Source organism: Trichechus manatus, unplaced genomic scaffold (genome assembly GCF_000243295.1).
Source record: "Trichechus manatus latirostris isolate Lorelei unplaced genomic scaffold, TriManLat1.0 scaffold00107, whole genome shotgun sequence".
NCBI lineage: Eukaryota > Metazoa > Chordata > Mammalia > Sirenia > Trichechidae > Trichechus > Trichechus manatus.
This window is the reverse complement of record NW_004444043.1, coordinates 9,402,177-9,421,460: the sequence shown is the minus strand read 5'-3', so window position 1 is coordinate 9,421,460 and position 19,284 is coordinate 9,402,177. Positions and strand designations below refer to the sequence as shown.

Genomic DNA, 19,284 nt, shown 5'->3' with positions numbered 1-19,284 from the left:
CACAGTGCTGTGGAAGTGTTGAAATCTACCTGGAAGTGCTGCAGAAGAAAGATCTGGTGATCTACTTCTGTAAGATTACAGCCATTGAAAACTCTATGGAGCACAGTTCTACTCGGACACACACGGGTCATGAGTTGGAATTGACTCAGTGGCAACGGGTGGTAGATGGCTTAGTTTGGGGAGATGTGCCAAGGAATGCTTTCCTATAGGAGTGACATTTCCAGCTGAGTGTGAAGGTTAAATGGGAGTTAACTAGGCAGAGTGAGGGAGGAGAAAGGCCTGTGCTAAGATCTGTAGGGAACACGAAACAGGAACTGTGCTGGAGAATGGGGAAGGAGGGGGCAATGGAAGTGGATGAGACCAGAGAGACCCTGTAGGTCTAGCAAGAAGTAATTATTTCCCTTTCTCCTAAGGGCAATGGGAAACCAATGAAGAGTGTTAGGCAGAGGGAGACAGATCACGTTTTCATTTTATAATCACCCTCTGATTGCAGAATAGAGAACAGACTGGAGCAGGGTAAGAGTAGATGCCGGTGATCAGTTAGGTGACTGCAGTAAACCACTAAAGAGCCAGGTAGGTGGTGATAATGGGCAGATCTGTGAGACATTGATGAGGAAAATAACAATGGGAGTAGGGGACAGGTTGAATATGGAGGGAGAAGGAAAGACTGACCTCTGGGTTTGTGGCCACCACTGAATTAGGGTACAGAGGAAAAGGTCCAGCCAGGGAGGGCAGATCCAGAGGTCCATTTTAGGCATGCTGATTGAGGTGCTTTTGGGACAACCAAGTGGAGATGTCAAGTAGACAGTTGGCTTGTAGGTATGGAGCTCAGCGGAGATATCTGAGTAGGAGATATATAATGTGGATTAAGGGGTAAGAAAGGAGGCCTGGTGGCCCAACAGTTAAGTGCTGTTAACCAAAAGGTTGGCAGTTTAAACCTACCCTGCAGTTCTGTGGGAGAAAGACCTGGTGATCTGCTTCTGGAAAGATTACAGCAAGAAAATCCTATGGGGCAGTTTTACTCTGACACATGGGGTTGCTATGAGTTGGAATAAACTCAGTGGCACCCAACAGCAAGGGATAAGAAGAGATCAGGAACTAGATTGGATTTGGAGTAGGTGAGAATGAGCAGGATGAGAAGGGCAACTTGAAAAGCCTGAGGAAAACCATAGGAAGGTGGTGTCACAGAGGAAAGGTGTGGGGATACCTCAAGATGTGGGAGTAGGGCAGATGCCCCGTGTTACTGAGAAGTACAAGTTAATGGAGTACTAGAAAATGCCCATTGGGTTTAGTGAGCCAAGATTGTCGTTGTTGTTACGTACTGTCCGATCGGTTCCGACTCATAGCAACCCTATGTACAACAGAATGAAAATACCACCCAGTTCTGTGCCATCCTCACAGTTGTTGCTATGTTTGAGCCCACTGTTGCAGCCACTGTGTCACTACATCTCATTGAGGGTCTTCCTCTTTTTCATTGACCCTCTGTTCTACCAAGCATGATGTCCTTCTCCAGGCACTGGTCCCTCCTGATAACATGTCCAAAGTATGTGAGACGTAGTCTTGCCATCCACACTTCTGAGGAGCATCCTGGCTATATTTCTTCCAAGACAGATTTGTTCATTCTTCTGGCAGCCAAGGTTATTGTTGAATTTATTTTGGTGGGAGAGAGAGGGTAAAAATCAGTTTAGTGTTTGAGTTTTAGAATGGGTGGAAGATAAAGAAATGCAGCTAGTGATTATAGTCAACTCTTTTGAGATAATAAATGTGTAATGTTTTTATTGTATGAGAAAAAGGGAATTCAACTGTAATAAAATACAAGTAAGTTACAGACTTTCTCCCTTAATTCTTAAGTTGTTTGAGGACTTTTCTATAAATGTTTGCACTTGTAGCATTCTGAGGTCATAGTACTGTAGCTGTGCTGTGTTCATCAAATACTTTAGGTCACACCCCTAAGACTTTAGCCCCCAAACACCCTGCTGACTCAGAACTGAAGCCACTCCTGAAGTCCACCTTTCAGCCAAAGATTAGACAGGCTTATAAAACAACCACACACGTGAGGAACGTGTTTCTTAGTTCAATCAAGTATGTGAGACCAAATGGGCAACACCTGCCCCAAAGCAAAGATGAGAAGGCCGGAAGGGACAGGAAAACTGGATGAACCTGGGATGGAAAGGGAAAGGGGAGAGTTCTGACACTTTGCGGGGAGTGTAGCCAGTGTCACAAAGCAATTTGTGTATAACTTTTTTGAATGAAAAACTAACTTGTACTGTAAACTTTCATCTAAAACAAAATAAAATTAAAATAATACTTTGCTTCGTTTTTTGTAGATTTTTAAATTTCAGGTTACTTCAGCGTACACATTCCAACTGCTGACTCAGGATTCACTTGTGTTCCTGTGTTCATACAATGAAGTCCCCCAATCTTCCCGTAGTGTGTAGTAATTAACTTCCTTCCCAGTGCATTTCAAAAGTTATGTAAAGTACTTTGATGTTGCCCATTTTCAAATATTTCATTTGCATGGATGCCAAATTGTTGGTAAATATATATGTGCCGGAGCTTAGAATTAGTTGCTGCCTCCTTAATAAACATTTTGTGGCTTTATCTCAGAAATAAAGAATTTAATTGAAATATCATTTAGCATATCAAATCACCATCACTCTTGTTGTGCGGTTAATACTTTTGTTTCAAAATTCAAGATGCCAATAGTGAAACTTCTCAGTTTATTAAGGTCAAACAGGGTAAGGCATAACTTTTCTTCGAGTTTGAGATTGTTTTGAAATTAAAACACCAACTTAGGCAATAGAAGCAGATGTTTCCTGTTTCAAAAGTGCAGCTTAGTCCTAGGGAAGCATTTTTTTGATTTTTGCCTTATTAAGACAATCACAAGAATCCCCACCTCCTCTCTCCTTCCTGGGTGGATGACTGTACAAAGAAAATTTAATCCAGCCGAGAAAGACAACATATAAATGACTCACATTAGGAAAGAAAACTACAACCTTTATATGTATGAATGGAAGCCTGTACAAGCATTATTTTTTTTGCTCTGTTCAGACAATCAGCTGGGGAGAAGGAGAAAAACAAGAAGACTTATGCTGGATTTATGTCAATTGAAATTTGAGTAAGGGTAGGTGTGTTTTTTGGCAGAATTGGATATCTCAAAAGGACAGATCATTGAGTGAAAAGACAGTAAGAGGAAGGGGTGTGGAAAGGAAGTGTAAGAATTTTTTTTTTTTTGTACGTTAGATGAAGGTTTACAGAACAAACTAGCTTCTCATTAAACAGTTAGTACACATACTGTTTTATGACACTGGCTACCAACCCCATGACATGTCAACACTCTCCCTTCTCGACCTTGGGTTCCCTATTACCAGCTTTCCTGTCCGCTCCTGCCTTCTAGTCCTTGCCCCTGGGCTGGTGTGCCCCTTTAGTCTCGTTTTGTTTTATGGGCCTGTCTAATCTTTGGATGAAGGGTGAACCTCAGAAGTGACTTTACTGAGCTAAAAGGGTACCCGGGGGCCATACTCTCAGGGTTTCTCCAGTCTCTGTCAGGCCAGTAGGCCTGGTTGTTTTTTGTCAGTTAGAATTTTGTTCTACAACAGTGTTACTGAAAACAGATTAAGAATTAGCAAATAAGTAATCTTGGAGGACGCACATAAGTGCTTTAGAAGGTTTACTGACAAATTACCAGAAAGCCTTAGGCATTTGCTTTGGCAAGATAAAAAGCCAAAAACAAACAAAAAGCTTGTAACAGACACTGGGGTCATGTACTCCCAAATAGTTGAGTACCAGTAATTCATTTCTCCCAGAGCAAAGCTACTAAAAGTACAGATTTCAGAAGCAGACCACAGGAATTTAAATCCTGGTTCTACCAGTCACCAGCTTTGTGACCTTGAACAAGCCCTTCGGTCTGTTGGTGGTTCATTCTCCTCGCTTGCAAAATGGAGATATGCTGGTGCTTAATTCACAGGGTTGTTGCCACAATTAAATGCGTTAATATATGTAAAGACCTTAGCTGAGTGGCTGGTATATAATAAGTGTGACACAATTGTTTACATTTATTAGAAATAATTATTTTCTTACCCATTCTCAAATATTTGCTGAGCATGTTCTATCTCCCAGGTGAGGTCAGGTACTGGGGACATTATGTGAGCAAGACATACTCCTGGCCCTCAGGGAGTTTATAGTCTATGGCAACCACAACCCAAGTGAAAAGAAACTGCCTTCACAGTGGTATATCTTCACTTGCTCATCAATGTTCTCAAGAACACTATAACATTTCTTTAAAAATGTGAAGTTTTGATAGCTTTTCAGCTACGTCCTGAGAGTTACTGCTTATACTCCAAGAATAAGATGTTGCACTGAGGTACTGATGCCGATGGATCAGCTGGGCTTGCTGGCTGGTTCACTAATCTGATCAGCATACCAGTGTGCAGCTCTTGGGCTTCAAACATGCACCTCCACTCTGCTAAATTACAAATTATCCCCCAGGTTCATCAGTGTAAGTTACACTTGTACATGCTAAGAGCTTGTGACAGGGTCTGTGCCAATCAAATTATCATGTAGAGGGCTCGGTGGAAAGATACGTGGCTTTGGCAGAAAGTTGCTTAAAATGTGCTTCTTGGCCTACCTTTTGCCATGTTCAGAAATGCAGCATTTAAATTGATACCAACTGCCAACCAGTAAGCTAGTAAACCAGATTCTGACTTACGGAGACCCCATGGGTGTCGGAGTAGAACTGTGCTCCATAGGATTTTCAGTGGCTGATTTCTCAAAAGCGGATTGCCAGGCGTTCTTTCAAGGCACCTTTGAGTGGACAGGAACCACTAACCTTTTGGTTAGCAGCCAAGCACTCAACCATTTGCACCATCCAACTGATATTGTTCAAAAGTGTATCACCTGCCATCAGATTACTAAGGAGCCAGGTAAATGTATAAGAAATAATCCTTGCCTTTCAGGAGTTCTCCTTCTGGCTGAGGAAGTAACGTTGGCATGCATATAGGAGAGAGAGAATGATGCAAATTGACATGTTTCTAAGGGCCAAATTGGCATTGCGGACTGAGCTGTGAAAATTCAGAGAAGGGAGAAATCAGTGAGCACTAGAATAACCAGGGTGTTTTTTGGAAAAGATAGAAGGAAACGATGCATCAGGAAAGTTGGATTAGACCCACAGGTTCGACTAATGAAAACACATAGTTGTCCCTGAGCTCTTGGAAGGAACCAATGGCAGTAGCTTCTGGTGGCATTTGCACATATTAATGTTAAAGATAGACTCCTAGTAGGCAAAAATGACTCTCCTAGAACTACATGAAAGATACAGCAAGAAACAGGGAATGTACATGAAGACCGAGAGAAAAACAAAACTCATTGCTCTCTTCCTACCGGTACAGATCTTAGTCCATAATAACTGGATTTTTGTGGAGCTGTATGTACATAAAGGAGGTTTTGTAAATTAAATAATGGGGAAAATACTTGGCCAGAAGTTGGGATACCTGAGTTATAGAGGAGATTGTGGTCATGGGCTAATCAGTATCTTTTGCGTGTCTTTTTCATCTATAAAGTGGGGGTCTGTTAACTGCCAAACTACATCATTACATAACTGCAAACCACTGAGAATCTTGACCCAGCCATGTTGACACACAATGTTAATCATCACAAGTTCCCTCTCATGTTTTGGTTTCAGGGTTTTTTCTAAATCCTTGTTACCTTCCTTGAAAAACATTCCAATTCAGTTCACTTTCCCCCAAACTGAACACAGGCTACTATTAAAGTACCCCAAGCAAAGTTTAAAAGGACACAATAAGACAGGTCTTGCTTTACTGCAAGACTCGAAAATGACTGTGCAACCTGAAATTGTGCAAAGTGATCTTAATAATCCATGGGAAAAATTACGATTGTTCTGTGAGCTTTTAATTTTTTTTTCAACACATTAAAAACTTATTGTTAAGCCAAAGATTAGACAGGAAATGAGACTAAAGGGGCACACCAACCCAGGGGCAAGGACTAGACGGCAGGAGAGAACAGGAAAGCTGGTGATAGGGAACCGAAGGTCAAGAAGGGGAGAGTGTTGACGTGTGGTGGGATTAGTAACCAATGTCACAAAACAGTATGTATACTAATTGCTTAATGAGAACCTAGTTTGTTCTGTAAAACTTCATCTTAAAGTACAATTAAAAAAAAAAAAAAAGATACGACCTGCGCCTGCCTAGCTCCCTGCTAGTGGGGAGAGACGGAAACTGGCCATGATGGTACCTGGGGTCAGAACCCCGATCGGGGGGAACAAGTCAGGGGACAGGGTGCCCAACCCAGTCAGAGGTGGGCAGTTTGGGGTGGGGGGAAGGCAGGAAGGTTTCTCAGGAGAGGTAACCATTCGAGCAGTCTTGAAGAATGAACAGGAGTTAGCCAGGTAATGGGGAGTGAAGGTGGGAAGGGGGTGATCTGTGCAGAAGGAACAGCCTGAGAAGCCCAGAGGACATCTTACTTAATCATCAAAACTAGAATGCAGGCATTCTATTCCCGTTTTACAGATGGTGAAACATAAGGCCCCGGATGTGATAATAATGCTTTCTTTGCCTTTGGGGAAGTGTTACAGAGTTTGAAGACGTGGTTTCTCACCCATCCTCTTGTTTTTCTGCTCACTGCTGAGTAAGGACTTTATCTGTACTTCACAGATGGGGCAAGAGACTCAGAGAAGGAAAGTGGCTAGAGAGACAAACACCTAGCTTTTGCCAAGTTTGCTCCAGTGTCTGGCTCAGCAATTAGAGGGCCAGAGAACCCTAAGGGAGGTGGAGCCACAAATCCATACCCCTTGTTCCTTCCTTCCGTCCTTGTCCTGGGAGGTAGGGCTCATCCTATCCCCTACCCTATAGCATCCCTCCCTGCTGCCATCCTGTGCTGATCTCTCCCATGACTAAAGCAGAGTTTAGGTGAGAAAACACTTGTCCAGAGCCCCCATTCAATCAAAGAGAGTGTCTGGAGCATTGGTATTTGCGTGAATTATTTAGTAGCATTGGTTGGCAGGATGGTGGCTGGGAGGAGGGTAGGAGTAGGTGTTCCCTTATGCCAAGTGTGGCAGCTGCAGAGGAAGTGACCCCAGAGGCCAAACCCTCAGCTACCTGGTTTCCCCTTCTCCACCCTAGAGAAATCTCAAGCCTGGAGTGCAGGGGGAGGGGACATGGGGAAATGACGGGTGTGAGGAGGGAGCAGCTCCAGGGTGATTGGTAAGAGTAGGTTACATGTGCTGAGTGCTTATCACGTGCTACATGTTCTCTTGTTTTCTCCTCACAATAATCCTGTGTGGTAAAGTGTTACTATTGTTCTTTTATGGAGCCCTGGTCGTGCAACAAAAACAAAACAAAACAAAACTTACTGTTAGTTTTAAATGTGCAGGGAGATGAAAAAATAGTAAAACGAATCTTTATTTAGTATATTGTAATTGACCATTAGAAACATTAAGAATTAGAGTGCTTTTTTTATTTCTTCCTGAAAAAACTCATCAAGAGTATTTTGAGCAGTGTTTGCTTTCTGCTTTTCCTCACATAGCTTCAGATATGGAACGAGCATCTTTCCTGTCTTGGTAACTTGTCATACTATCTTCTCAGTTTGGATCAGCTTCCAAAATTTTATTCTTTGCACTTTCAGGGTCATGAAATATTTCTGAGATATTTCTCAGAGAGTTCCTTTAACATGAAGTTTTTTGCCATCATCACAGCCTCTGGGACATCTTCAGCCACTTGCCTTATTTATGTTGATGCGTTCACCTTCCCTAAGTCCTTCTTGCTGCATATTCAGAGTCTATTGAAAGACAGCAGTATCAACTAGATAACTAACACCACTTTTTCTAGATATACATATGTATATAGATATACAAATACACAAACACATACATCATATTTTTCTGAACCAATTGAGAGTAAATTGCAGGTATTATGTCTTACTCTCTGTTTTAGGTATTTACATTTTATGTGTATCTACTAAAAACAAGAACACTGTTCTACATATCAGATTACAACTATCTAAATCAGAAAATAAACCTTGATATAATTTCACTGTGTAATCTACCAAAAACCAAACCAAACTCATTGCCGTCATGTCTGTTCTAACTCAATGTAATCCACAGACACTTTGAAAGTTTGCCAACTGGCCCAATAATGGCCTTTATATCTAAATTCTTTTTCTTTCTGGTTCAAGATCCAATCCGGAATCACAACTTGCATTTACTTGTCATATTTTTTTATTTTAGTAAAAATATATATAACATAAAAAAAAACCGTTGCTGTCAAGTCAATTCCAACTCACAGAGACCCTATAGAAAAGAGTAGAACTGCCTCATAGGGTTTCCAAGGAGCCGCTGGTGGATTCGAACTGCCTACTTTTTGGTTAGCAGTGGAGCTCTTAACCACTGCGCCACCAGGGCTCCGTATATAACATAGCATTTTCCAGTTCAACTTTTTTACGTATATAATTCAGTGACATTGATTACATTAATCATGTTGTGCAACCATCACCCATATCCACTTCCAAATTTCCCATCACTATTAAGATACCAATGCTTTCTAAACAATGATTCCCCCTCGTCATATTTCTCTAGTGGCCTTCTATCTGGAACAGATCCTCAGTCTTTCTCAGTTTTTCACGGCCTTGAAAATTTTGAAGAATACAGGACAGTTATTTTTTAGAATGTCCCTCAATTTGGTTTAGTCTGATGTTTTTCATAATTAGATTCATGTTATGCATTTTTGGCAGGAATCTTACAGAAATGACACTGTTTTCTCCTCAGTACATCATATTAGGAGGCACATGATGTTGACTTGCCCCATTACTGGTGATATTAACTTTGGTCACTTGGTTAAGGTGGTTTCTGTCAGGCTTCTCCACTCTGAAGTTACTGTTTTTCTCTGTGAAATGAATCTTGTGGGGAGCTACTTTGACACTGTATAAATATCCTGTTCTTCAACAGATTTTCACCCACTAGTTTTAACATTCATTGATGATTTTTGTCTGAGTCAGTTATTGCTATGATGGTTGTCAAATGCTTGTTTTCTAGTTCTATCATTTCTTCCACATGTACTCATTGGTATTCCACTGTAGGAAGAACTCTCCCTTCTCCCTTATTTATTTATTTGTATAAGTGGACTCATGGATTTCTATTTTATTCATTGAGTTTTAATCCATTATTATCATTATTTTGATGTGCAAATTAGCCCAGATTTGTCTAGTAGGAGTTCCTTCAAGATGGCTCCTGGTCCTTTTTTAAAATATAAATATTTTATTGTGTTTTAGGTGAAAGTTTATGTAGTAAATTAGGTTCCCATTTAATAATTTCTATATAACTTATTTCATAACGTTGGTTACATTTCTCATAATGTGTCAACATTCTCGTTATTTCCATTCTTTTTTGTTCTGTTTTCATTAATCTAGCTCCCCTTCCCCTCCTGGGCTTCTCATCTTTGTTTTAGGGTAAATGTTGACCGTTTGGTCTCATATAGTTGATTATTTAAGGGAGCATAGTCTTCATGGGTAGTATTATCTATTTTATAATCCAGTCTATTATTTGGATAAATGGTGACCACTGGGAGTGGTTTCAGTTCCAAATTCAAAGGGTATTTTAGGGAAATAGTCTCGGGGGTTCTTCTAGTCTCTATCAGTCTAGTAAGTCTGGGCTTTTTTAGGAATTTGAGTTTTGTTTTACATTTTTCTCCCTTTCTGTCAGGAGCTTCTATTATGTCCATGGTCAGAACGGTTGGCAGTGGTAGCCAGGTACCATCTAGTTTTTCTGAGCTCAGGCTACATGAGGCTGTGGTCCATGTGGGCTCCTGTGTCCTTTTGACCAGTCTCCAACTATGTTTCTTAGCACTTCCTTACTTTTTGGCACAAAATTATGTTTCCAGATTCCTCTTACACTTTCCCTGCCCCAGCCCTGGAATCATTGCTGGAATCACCCTGGTTCCTTCTAGTAGAGAATGGTGTTTAGAAACCAGGATCTGAGTACTAAGGGTGCTAATTGCTACTTGGTGTCATTGATTCTAGGATCTCTTAGCAGAAAAGGCTAGGAAGTACCGTATTTTTACGCAAATAATGCATACCTTCTTAGGCTTGTTTGCCAACTGTACCCTCCCCTTGCGAGGTACTTTCATAAGCGTCGCTATGCCATTTTTTTTTACATGTTGCTATAAAAAAGTTAGCATAGTGTCTTATGAAAACACTTCGTGAGGGAAGGACGCAGTTGGCAAACAAATGTAGAAGGCATGAGTTATTTGCATAAAATACCGTATATGTATATGTACAGATGCACTTTTATCTATATCTATTACTTTATCTATCCAAATTAAGAACCACGAGTTGATGCCTCCAATTCAAATCCAGAACCACAGGATTTATTCTAGCCTTTTTCCTTTTACTACTTAAAACTCAGGGAGCCCTGGTGGTGCAGTGATTAAGTGCTCAGCTACCAACCAAAACATCGGCAGTTCAAACCCACCAGCTACTCTATGGGAGAAAGATACAGCAGTCTGTTTTTGTAAAGATTTCAGCCTTAGAAACTCTATGGGGCAGTTCTACTCTGTCCTATGTGGTTGCTATGAGTCAAAATCAACTCAACAGCAATGGTGGGTTTTTTTTAATGGATTTGTTTAAAAATCCTTTTTGAGAAACCTGTCTCTCATTCTTTACAATATTTTTACTTATTTGCTTATTACTCCTACATGTAATCAGTCTCCTAACCCTGATGGTTGCCTCCTCAGTCCCAGACCTAAACACTCCATCTGCCTTCTTGACTACCACCTCTTCAACCTGAGGTCCGCTGGCCTCATTAGCCTTCTAAGCTTTGACCACCTCCTGAGCCCTGACTGCCTTCTTGTTCCGACCTTGCCAGGCCCACCAGCCCGAGCTGTTTCAAGGAAAGCGAAGACAAAGGAAAAGCACCAGTAAATATTTTATACAGAAAAGAGAAAAGTAGCAGGACCATATAATTTTTGTATGAAAAGATGTTTTAAAAAAATTGCTATAGTATAGTGTTCAGTAGCACTCAGCCTGGAGCCAGACTGTGGTTCAATTTCTATATTTACACGTGCCAGCTTTGTATTTTAGGCAAGGTACTTACATCTCTGTGCCTAAGTTTTCTTATCTGAAAATGGGGCCAGTGATATTACCTGCCTCACAGGGTTCTTGTGAGGTTTAAACCAATAATATATGTAAAGTACCTGAGACAGTGTCTGGCACACAGTAAGCACTTTCAGGTATTTTTATTAATAGACTATCATTTTGAAACATCATTTTTTTTCTAATAAAAGGATGTTAAGTACCAAAAAATTGTTAATGATATCTTCTGTAGAGACCAGAAGAGTTACTGAAGTTACTTATTTCTTTATCAAGAAGTATATGATTTCACAGCAAGATGGGGTTTGGTGAGGCAACCAGAAGTACTCTTCCAAGGGTATTTGAACAGGCAATAGGGTGAAAGGTAAAGGTGTTAAAAGTTATTACCAATTGCAAACCAATTATAAGTGCAGATAAAGCTTCCTAGAAATGTGGTAATGCCACTGAAATCATTTTAAATTATGAAATTTTAATTTATATGTATCTTTTTTAGGATACTTGTAAAACAGTGGGAGTAGTAGTAATAGCAGTGTCATGGAGGATAATGAGAATCAAGATCAGCATCAGCCCAAAGTTGATCTGACCTCCACCTTCCAATCTTTTTACCAATTCTCACACCAGCCTTCCCTCCCATGGCACTCTCTGTTGCTCTTCTGGGTTCGATAATTGGTTGCAATGGCCACACAGAACCCACAGACCATACTTACAGTTACTTGGCTTATTAAGGAAGTAACAGAGTATAACTCAGGGTCAGAATCAGGAAGCATGTAGGCAAAGTCTCCCTTCTTCAGTGTAGGACAACTCTCTCAGCTCCTATTGGCTGTGCAGGCCTCCTCTCAGTCCCCTGAGGACAGGCCTCCTCTTGACCCTGCTCTCTGTCACCACCAACTTTGTTGCAGGGCCTCTTCCAGGTCTGTCACCACTAGCCCTGCCACTCAGCCCCTTCTGGTCCTGTTGCTGCCATTTCTGTTGCTGGGCCCCTTTTGGGCCTCTTGCAGCCTTTGACTTCTATTACAGCTCTTTTAGGAGGTTCCTTGCCTGCTCTGTCTCTGTGCTTCTTCTCTCTTCTTTCTTCCTTTTGCTTCTGTCTGCTGCTTCTCTTCCTGCTTCTTTCTGTCTCAAAAATCTCTGTGGGGTTGATTGCATATATACACTAACTCATCAGTTTCAAGGCGTGGCCCTCCCACTAGGGCCACAAACTGACCAATCCCTTCTTGGCAGGCTGCAGACACATTATTTGCATAGTCTGTTGACCTATCCTTGAAAGGTGCATACCAATCACAGGGTAGGCTGCAGCCCAGGACCAGACAAAAAGTATCAAACTACAAATTGTTTATGGTTTACCTAGGAAATACCAATCAATCTGGACAAAAGTAACAAGTCTCCTAGGGTAGAAAACTAGGGCAAATGGCTTAGGGGAAAGTTCTCTCAAGCTGATTTTCCAAAGAACAAAGGCAAAAGGCCACAGAAAGGAACTCATTTCATACTGTATCGGGTTGGCAAACTATGGCCATTGGTCAATCTGGCTTACTGCCCCATTTCATATGGCTGAGAACTACAAATGGTTTTTACATTCTTAAAATAGTTGAAAAAGAGTTTAAAAAAAGCAAGCAATATTTCATAACAGTGAAAATGATATAAAATTCAAATTTCAGTTTCTGTAAATGAAGTTTTATTGAAACACAGCTACATCTGTTTGTTATGTATTGTCTAGGGTGACTTTTGACTTTCATGCTAAAAAGGCAGAATTGAGTAGTTGCAACAGAGATGCCATGACTTGCAAAGCCAAAATATTTACTATTTGGCCCTTCACAGAAAGTTTGCCGATTCCTAGTTGATAATACTAGAGAAGCGTTCATAGCATTCCAGAAGAATCTCTGGGAAGATGTTTCCTTGGGTCTAGTTCAGCAGAACCTCCTGACTTGCTCCCTGACATTGGCAACATAACCAGATCTTGCTCCTCGTCTATACAGTGACAATGTTGGACCAGAAGATCTAAGTCCCTCATGCTACTCTGGTGCCTTTGTAACACGATTAGCCCTATTCTACCTTTACAGCCTGACAGTTTTGTTGTTTTTTTAAAAAAACAATCTCATTTCTTTCTTTTCCATTAGATCTGTTTGTTGTGAATTGCACTAATATGACAATTTTCATCTTTGTCCAAAAGCTTCAGAAATCTTTGAAATCTTTTATTTCCCATTACAGTGCCTAACAGTGGGTTTTGTGTAATGGGTTGCCATACATGCTCCCTTATTTTGTTGGATGGCTGAACTATTTCACAGTGGTCTAAAGAGGAGTTTACTCCGCTCCATAGCAACAAGCTTTTTGCCCACAATTGCCATCTGGTGTTTGAAGACTCTGTCTTGCAGGGATTTTTTTCATTAGCTGATAATCATTACTCATCTGCTTTTGGCTTTAGTATACCTGACATCCTCACTATTGCTCATCGTAAGTGGTCCCAGTTTCAAGAAGGAAAGCACTTGGAGTTGTTTGCCGAACAGAAGGGACTCAGTTACCTCATCTGGAAAACAAGGGGTTTGGACAAGTGGGTTTCTGCCAGCTAGAACCATCTATGATTTTATGAAACTTGTTTTCTTTATGACTTATGTATATGGTTGACAGGCCACCTAGACTCTGACTTATGAAGAAGACCCGTAGGGCGTAGTAGGCACTTCCTAGATGGTGAATGATTGAATAAGTGAGTGAATAGTGGTATAGATTGAAGTGTGTCACCCCAAAAGGTGTGTTGAAGCCCTAACCCCTAGTACCTGTGAATGTGACCTTACTTGGAAATAAGATCTTTGCAGAAGTTGTCAAGTTAAAATGAGGTCATACTGGAGGAGGGTGGGTCTTAATCTAGTATGACTGGTGTTCTTATAAAAACAGAAGACACACAGACGGAGGGAAGATGACTATGCGAGATGAAGGCAGAGATTGGAGTGATGCATCTATAAGCTAAGGAATGCCACAGATTGTCAGGAACCACCAGAAGCTAGGAAGAGGCAAGGAGGATCTTCCCTAGTGTCTTCAGAGGGAACAAGGCTCTGCTGATACCTTGATTTTGGACTTCTAGGAATCCTTGGGTGGTGCAAATGGTTAATGCTCTCGGCTGCTAACCAAAATCTTGGAGGTTCGAGTCCACCAAGAGGCACCTCGGAAGAAAGGCTTGTTGATTTACTTCTGAAAAATCAGCCATCAAGAACCCTATGCAGCACAATTCTACTCTGACACGCATGGGGTTGCCATGAGTTTGAATTGACGTGACAGCAACTGGTTTTGCCTCTGAAAAACTGTGAGAAAATAAATTTCTGTTGTTTTAAGACACCCAATTTGTGGTACTTGGTTATGGCAGCCCTACCAATGGCTACATAAGCCCATGCTGTTTCAGAATGAAAACCATTGCCCCATGAAGGAAACGTCAATATTTTATGATTTTATCACATTCATTTGTTTTCTAAAATATTTTTAGAGATTTCCTAAAAAGAAAATCTACAGACCGTACCATGACTTAGAAGACCTTGGCTGCCTCCTCAGTCTGATTTCCTTCCACTCATTCTTCTAGTCCTTTTAATGTATCTCTACTGGTGCCCCTGGTGTTTCAAAACACGCCGAGCATATCCCCATCTTGGGGCTCTTGCATTGGATGTCCTCTTTGCCTGGAATGCTCTTCCCGGAATATCCAAGTGGTTCATTCCCTCCCTTCATGCAAATCTCTGCTCAAACATCACTTCTCAGAGGGACCATCACACCCCACACTTTATTAGTACATCCATTTACCTTACTTTATTTTTCTTCATAGCTCTTTCTACCATATGCAATATATTTTATAGTCCTTTGTCAGTTTATTATTCCTAGTTCCTGGAAAAGTGCTTCTCACACAGCAGGCACTCGGGAAGTATTTGTTGAGTGAATACATAAATATGAACAAGAAAAAAAATCTATTAAGTACGTGGTTTCCAAGGAGCGCCTGGTGGATTTCAACTGCTGACCTTTTGGTTAGCAGCCGCAGCTCTTAACCACTATACCACCAGGATTTCCACTTGATTTGTGGATTAAAGTTCTTCCCAACCTAATGCTCCAATGTTATTTAAAGTACATTCTTTCCATAATACATCTTGTAGCATTTTGTCGCTGTGCCTCTGCTACTATCACATTTTCATCTCTTTTCCTCCAGCCCTGGATACTTATCAAGCACCAAATCCTACCCATCATTGTTTGGTTCTGTCTTTTCTTTGGCCTTCACTTACCACACCCACTGTCTCTCCATCTGAGCCCTGGAAGCCAGTTGCACTCCCTCCTCATGCTCTCCTCCATTGGATTCATTATCTGTCTTTGTTTGTCTTAAATCCCCAACCATAGCTCTGTGAGTAGAGATTATAATTACATATTTCTATTTTTCATATTTTCAGACACATTTAAAATAGAATTATCTTTATTGTTTTGGCTAGAATAAAACATTTATTATTAACAAATTTGAATCCAAAAAGATGTTAAGATGAAAGTAAAAATCACTCCCAAATTCTACATAAAGAGATAATAACCACTGTCAACATTTAGGCACAACGCGCGCACACATAGACACACACACACACACACACACACCTTACTCTTAACAAAAATATGATCCATACTATCATGTTATTTAGTAACCTGCATTTTAAAAAACATCTTAACATTGTATCAAGGATAACTTTTCATTCAGTAAATATAAGTCATCACTGTTACTTTTTTATTATGGTAAATATATAGGTAACAAACATTTGCCGTTTCAACATTCATCACGGGTACAATTCAGCAACATTAACTTATGTTTATCATGTTGTTCCACCATCGCTGTTGCTCTTGATCACTGCAGTGTTTAGTTATATTTGACTAATCCCTTATTGACTCACTTTGAGATTGTTTGCAGTTCTTCACTATTGCACATGTGTGCTGTACACTTTTAGGGTATATGGGGTGGGACATTTGAAGAGAGGATAGATTTGAAATCATCAGTGTGAAGGGCTGGAATGTTAGTTGACTAGAGAAGTACTTTTTACTTTTGTTTTTTGCTAATGTGCCCCCTAAATAATTTTGAAAAATTTTGTACTTTTTTGTGCTTTTAAAAGTTATGTATAATTTTCTTAAATTTAAATGGCTATAAAGCCTGTAATTTCTGACAAATTGTAAATATAGGCATGTTAAAATTGAATAGCAATATTATTTTTTAACATGTATCCAATGGATACATTTATATATCCATTTATCCATCTAAATAAATATAGACATTTATATATTTATCTGTATTGTATGTATATAATAATTTGATAACCACCTTTATCCATTTTTTTTTTGAAAATTATGAACTACCTCTTCCCTAATGAACTGAAATGTTATATAGTCCCCTTGTCTTCTTGAATTAGCAATTCTATTCCACTTTCCTTAAAGAGTTTGTACTAATAAAATAAACCTTTACACTTGAAAGTCTTTTATCAATCAGCCTATCACATTTCTTTGCAATAAAATTTGTACACATAAATTTAAATGTTTAAAATTTCCTCAGACCATAATGAAATTTTTTTAAAAAGACTGTATTACAAATTTTGAAAGGTAATTTGTTAAATGCAAAAAGGCTGTGCTTTCCTCAAACTAGATAGCATATCTATGGATGAATGTTACTTGTTGATAGAATGAAATAGAGCAATTACAGGTCATTAACATGTCTAAGTCGTGAGCATGGGTGCAGTGGCTTACGGAAGTGGAACAAGTCACTGAGAGGTGGACTTCACTGACAATGAATATTAGAAGAGCTGTCCATGTTGATACTGAAATCATAAGGAATGAAGACAGGGCTTGGAGTGGAGAGAAAAACTGTGAGCCAGGCATCAGCAAACTTAGAGAATGAGAAGACTGGTAGGGAAGAGCATCAATGAGAGAGGAAAGATGGTATAGCTGAAAAGGACAAGTCTCAAAGGAGCAGATTTGTCTATTTACAAGAAGTTGGAGGAAAAATGGTTTGGAAAAAGCCATGAGGTGACAAAAGGTACCAAACTCACTGCCTGGCCCTGATTTATGATTACCTATTTGGTAAGCATGGTATCCCTGGGTAGTGCAATGATTAATGAGCTCAGCTGCTGATGGAAAGGTTGGTGGTTTGAGTCCACACAGAGGCATCTCAGAAGAAAGGCCTGCAGAGCTACTTCAAAAAAAATCAGCCATTGAAAACCCTATAGAGCACAGTTCTACTCTAACACACATGGGTTGCCATGAGTTGGAGTTAACTCTACGGCAACTGGTACTGAACATTTGCTAGGCATAGGGGCAGCCATGTCCTTGAGGGACAGCTCTAGGAAAAGCTCAGCGTAGATGCTGAAGACATAGAGGAGTTTGCTGTTTATAGAGAGACAGTAATGGAGGTCACTGTGAAGCATTTTGATATGTGAGGAGCTTGGTCAGGGGCAAAGAGTGTAGTGCTTTATGATGATAACGGGGCAGATCAAGATCCCTGGTGTGTACCTGAGGGGCAGGTGAATTGTAGTTTGGGTGTTGGCTGAAGAAAATAGGAATGAGGAGCAGGTGGATTTATTCCAGCAATCTTTTTTTTTCCCTATGGAGTTTACGTGACCTTGCCTTGTACAAGTTGTGCTGGTTTCCCCAGTATTGTGTACTGTTGTGTCCTTCACCAAAGTCACCACCCATCTATTGTCTATTTAGTGTATTTCAGCAGTCTTTGAGAAGTTGGGTCCTTGCCTAACTCTTAAACATCTGCTATAAATTGATAGAAGACATGTCCTGAATAATGAAGTCTTACGTGTTTACAGATAATATTGAATTATTTTTTTAAATATATTTTTGCTTTTTACTGCCAGCATATCACTTGGGATATTTTTTGCATTTATATTGTTAAATAACAAATGGCATTGGTCTGTAATTTTCTCTTTTCGCATATTTGTGTTTGTGCATGCCTGTGTGCTTTGTCAGGTTTTGTGTGAAGATTATGCTAGATGTGTAGATATGCAGAGGTTTCCATTCTTTCTCCATGCTCAGGAGCTCTTTAGATAGCACAGACATTACCTGGTCTTTGTAAGTTTGAAAGGACTTTGCTATGAAATTCTGTGAACCTGCGCAGTCCAATACTGCAGCCACATAGGAATACTGAGTACCTGAAGTGGGGTTAGTGTGACTAAGTAGTTAAATTTCCTATTTTAAATCAATTTACATTTGCATTTAAAAATTTATATTCATTTCAACCTTGGAAAACGTCTAGGTATGTCTGGAATAACCTGGGTATATGAGTATACTTTTTAAAAATTTCATAGAACCTAAATGCAGATCAAATATTTCTGATGAACATGTCATGACTAATTTGGAATGTACTTTAAAGGCAGAGTACACTTTGGATTCAAAGACTTAGTACAAAGACAGAATGTAAAATTAGTAACTTTTATATTGATTCTAGGAGCTCTGGAGGCCCCAATGGCTAAGCATTGGCTGCCAACCAAAAGGTTGGCGGTTTGAACGTACCCAGTTGTTCCAAGGGAGAAGGACCTGGTGATCTACTCCCATAAAGATTACAGCCTCCGAAACCCTATGGGGCAGTTCTCCTCTGTCACATGGGGTCACGATGAGTGAAAATTAACTCAACGGCACCCGACAACAACTTACTGATTCTATGTTGAGATGATAATCTTTTATATGTTGTGTTAAGTAACACATATTATTAAAATTAATTTACCTGTTTCCTTTCACTTTTTTAAATGTGGCTACTAGAGAATTTAAAATGACATATGTGCCTTGACTTTGTGACTCACATTATATTTCGATTGGACAGTGCTGTGCTGAACTGTGAGCTTTTGTTAAGGAAACTTCCTTACTTTTTTCTAGAGTTATGGGTTAATTCAGCTTTTCTATTACTTCAGAACAAATTTTCATCATTTCTATTTTCCTCAAAAATCATTTATTCGAAATATATTTCAAATGTATGAGTATTAAAAAAAAAAAAACAAACCAAGTCTGTTGCCGTCGAATTGATTTCTACCTATAGCGACCCTAGACAACAGAGTAGAACTGCCTCATAGGTTTTCCAAGGAGCAGCTGGTGGATTTGAACTGCCGACCTTTTGGTTAGCAGCTGTGTCACTGAAATGTGTGAGTATAGTGCTTTACAAATGGTATTTTTATTTACAGCTTTTATAGTAAATCAGGTCAGAGA

At 39.9% G+C, this 19,284-nt stretch overlaps 1 protein-coding gene across 4 annotated transcripts in view; it reads left to right on the top strand.

Annotated features, from left to right (window-relative positions):
* The window catches only part of GDA (guanine deaminase), a 74,124-nt gene that overhangs the window by 8,746 nt on the left and 46,094 nt on the right, over positions 1-19,284 (top strand). The gene's annotated exons all lie outside the window — the stretch shown is intronic.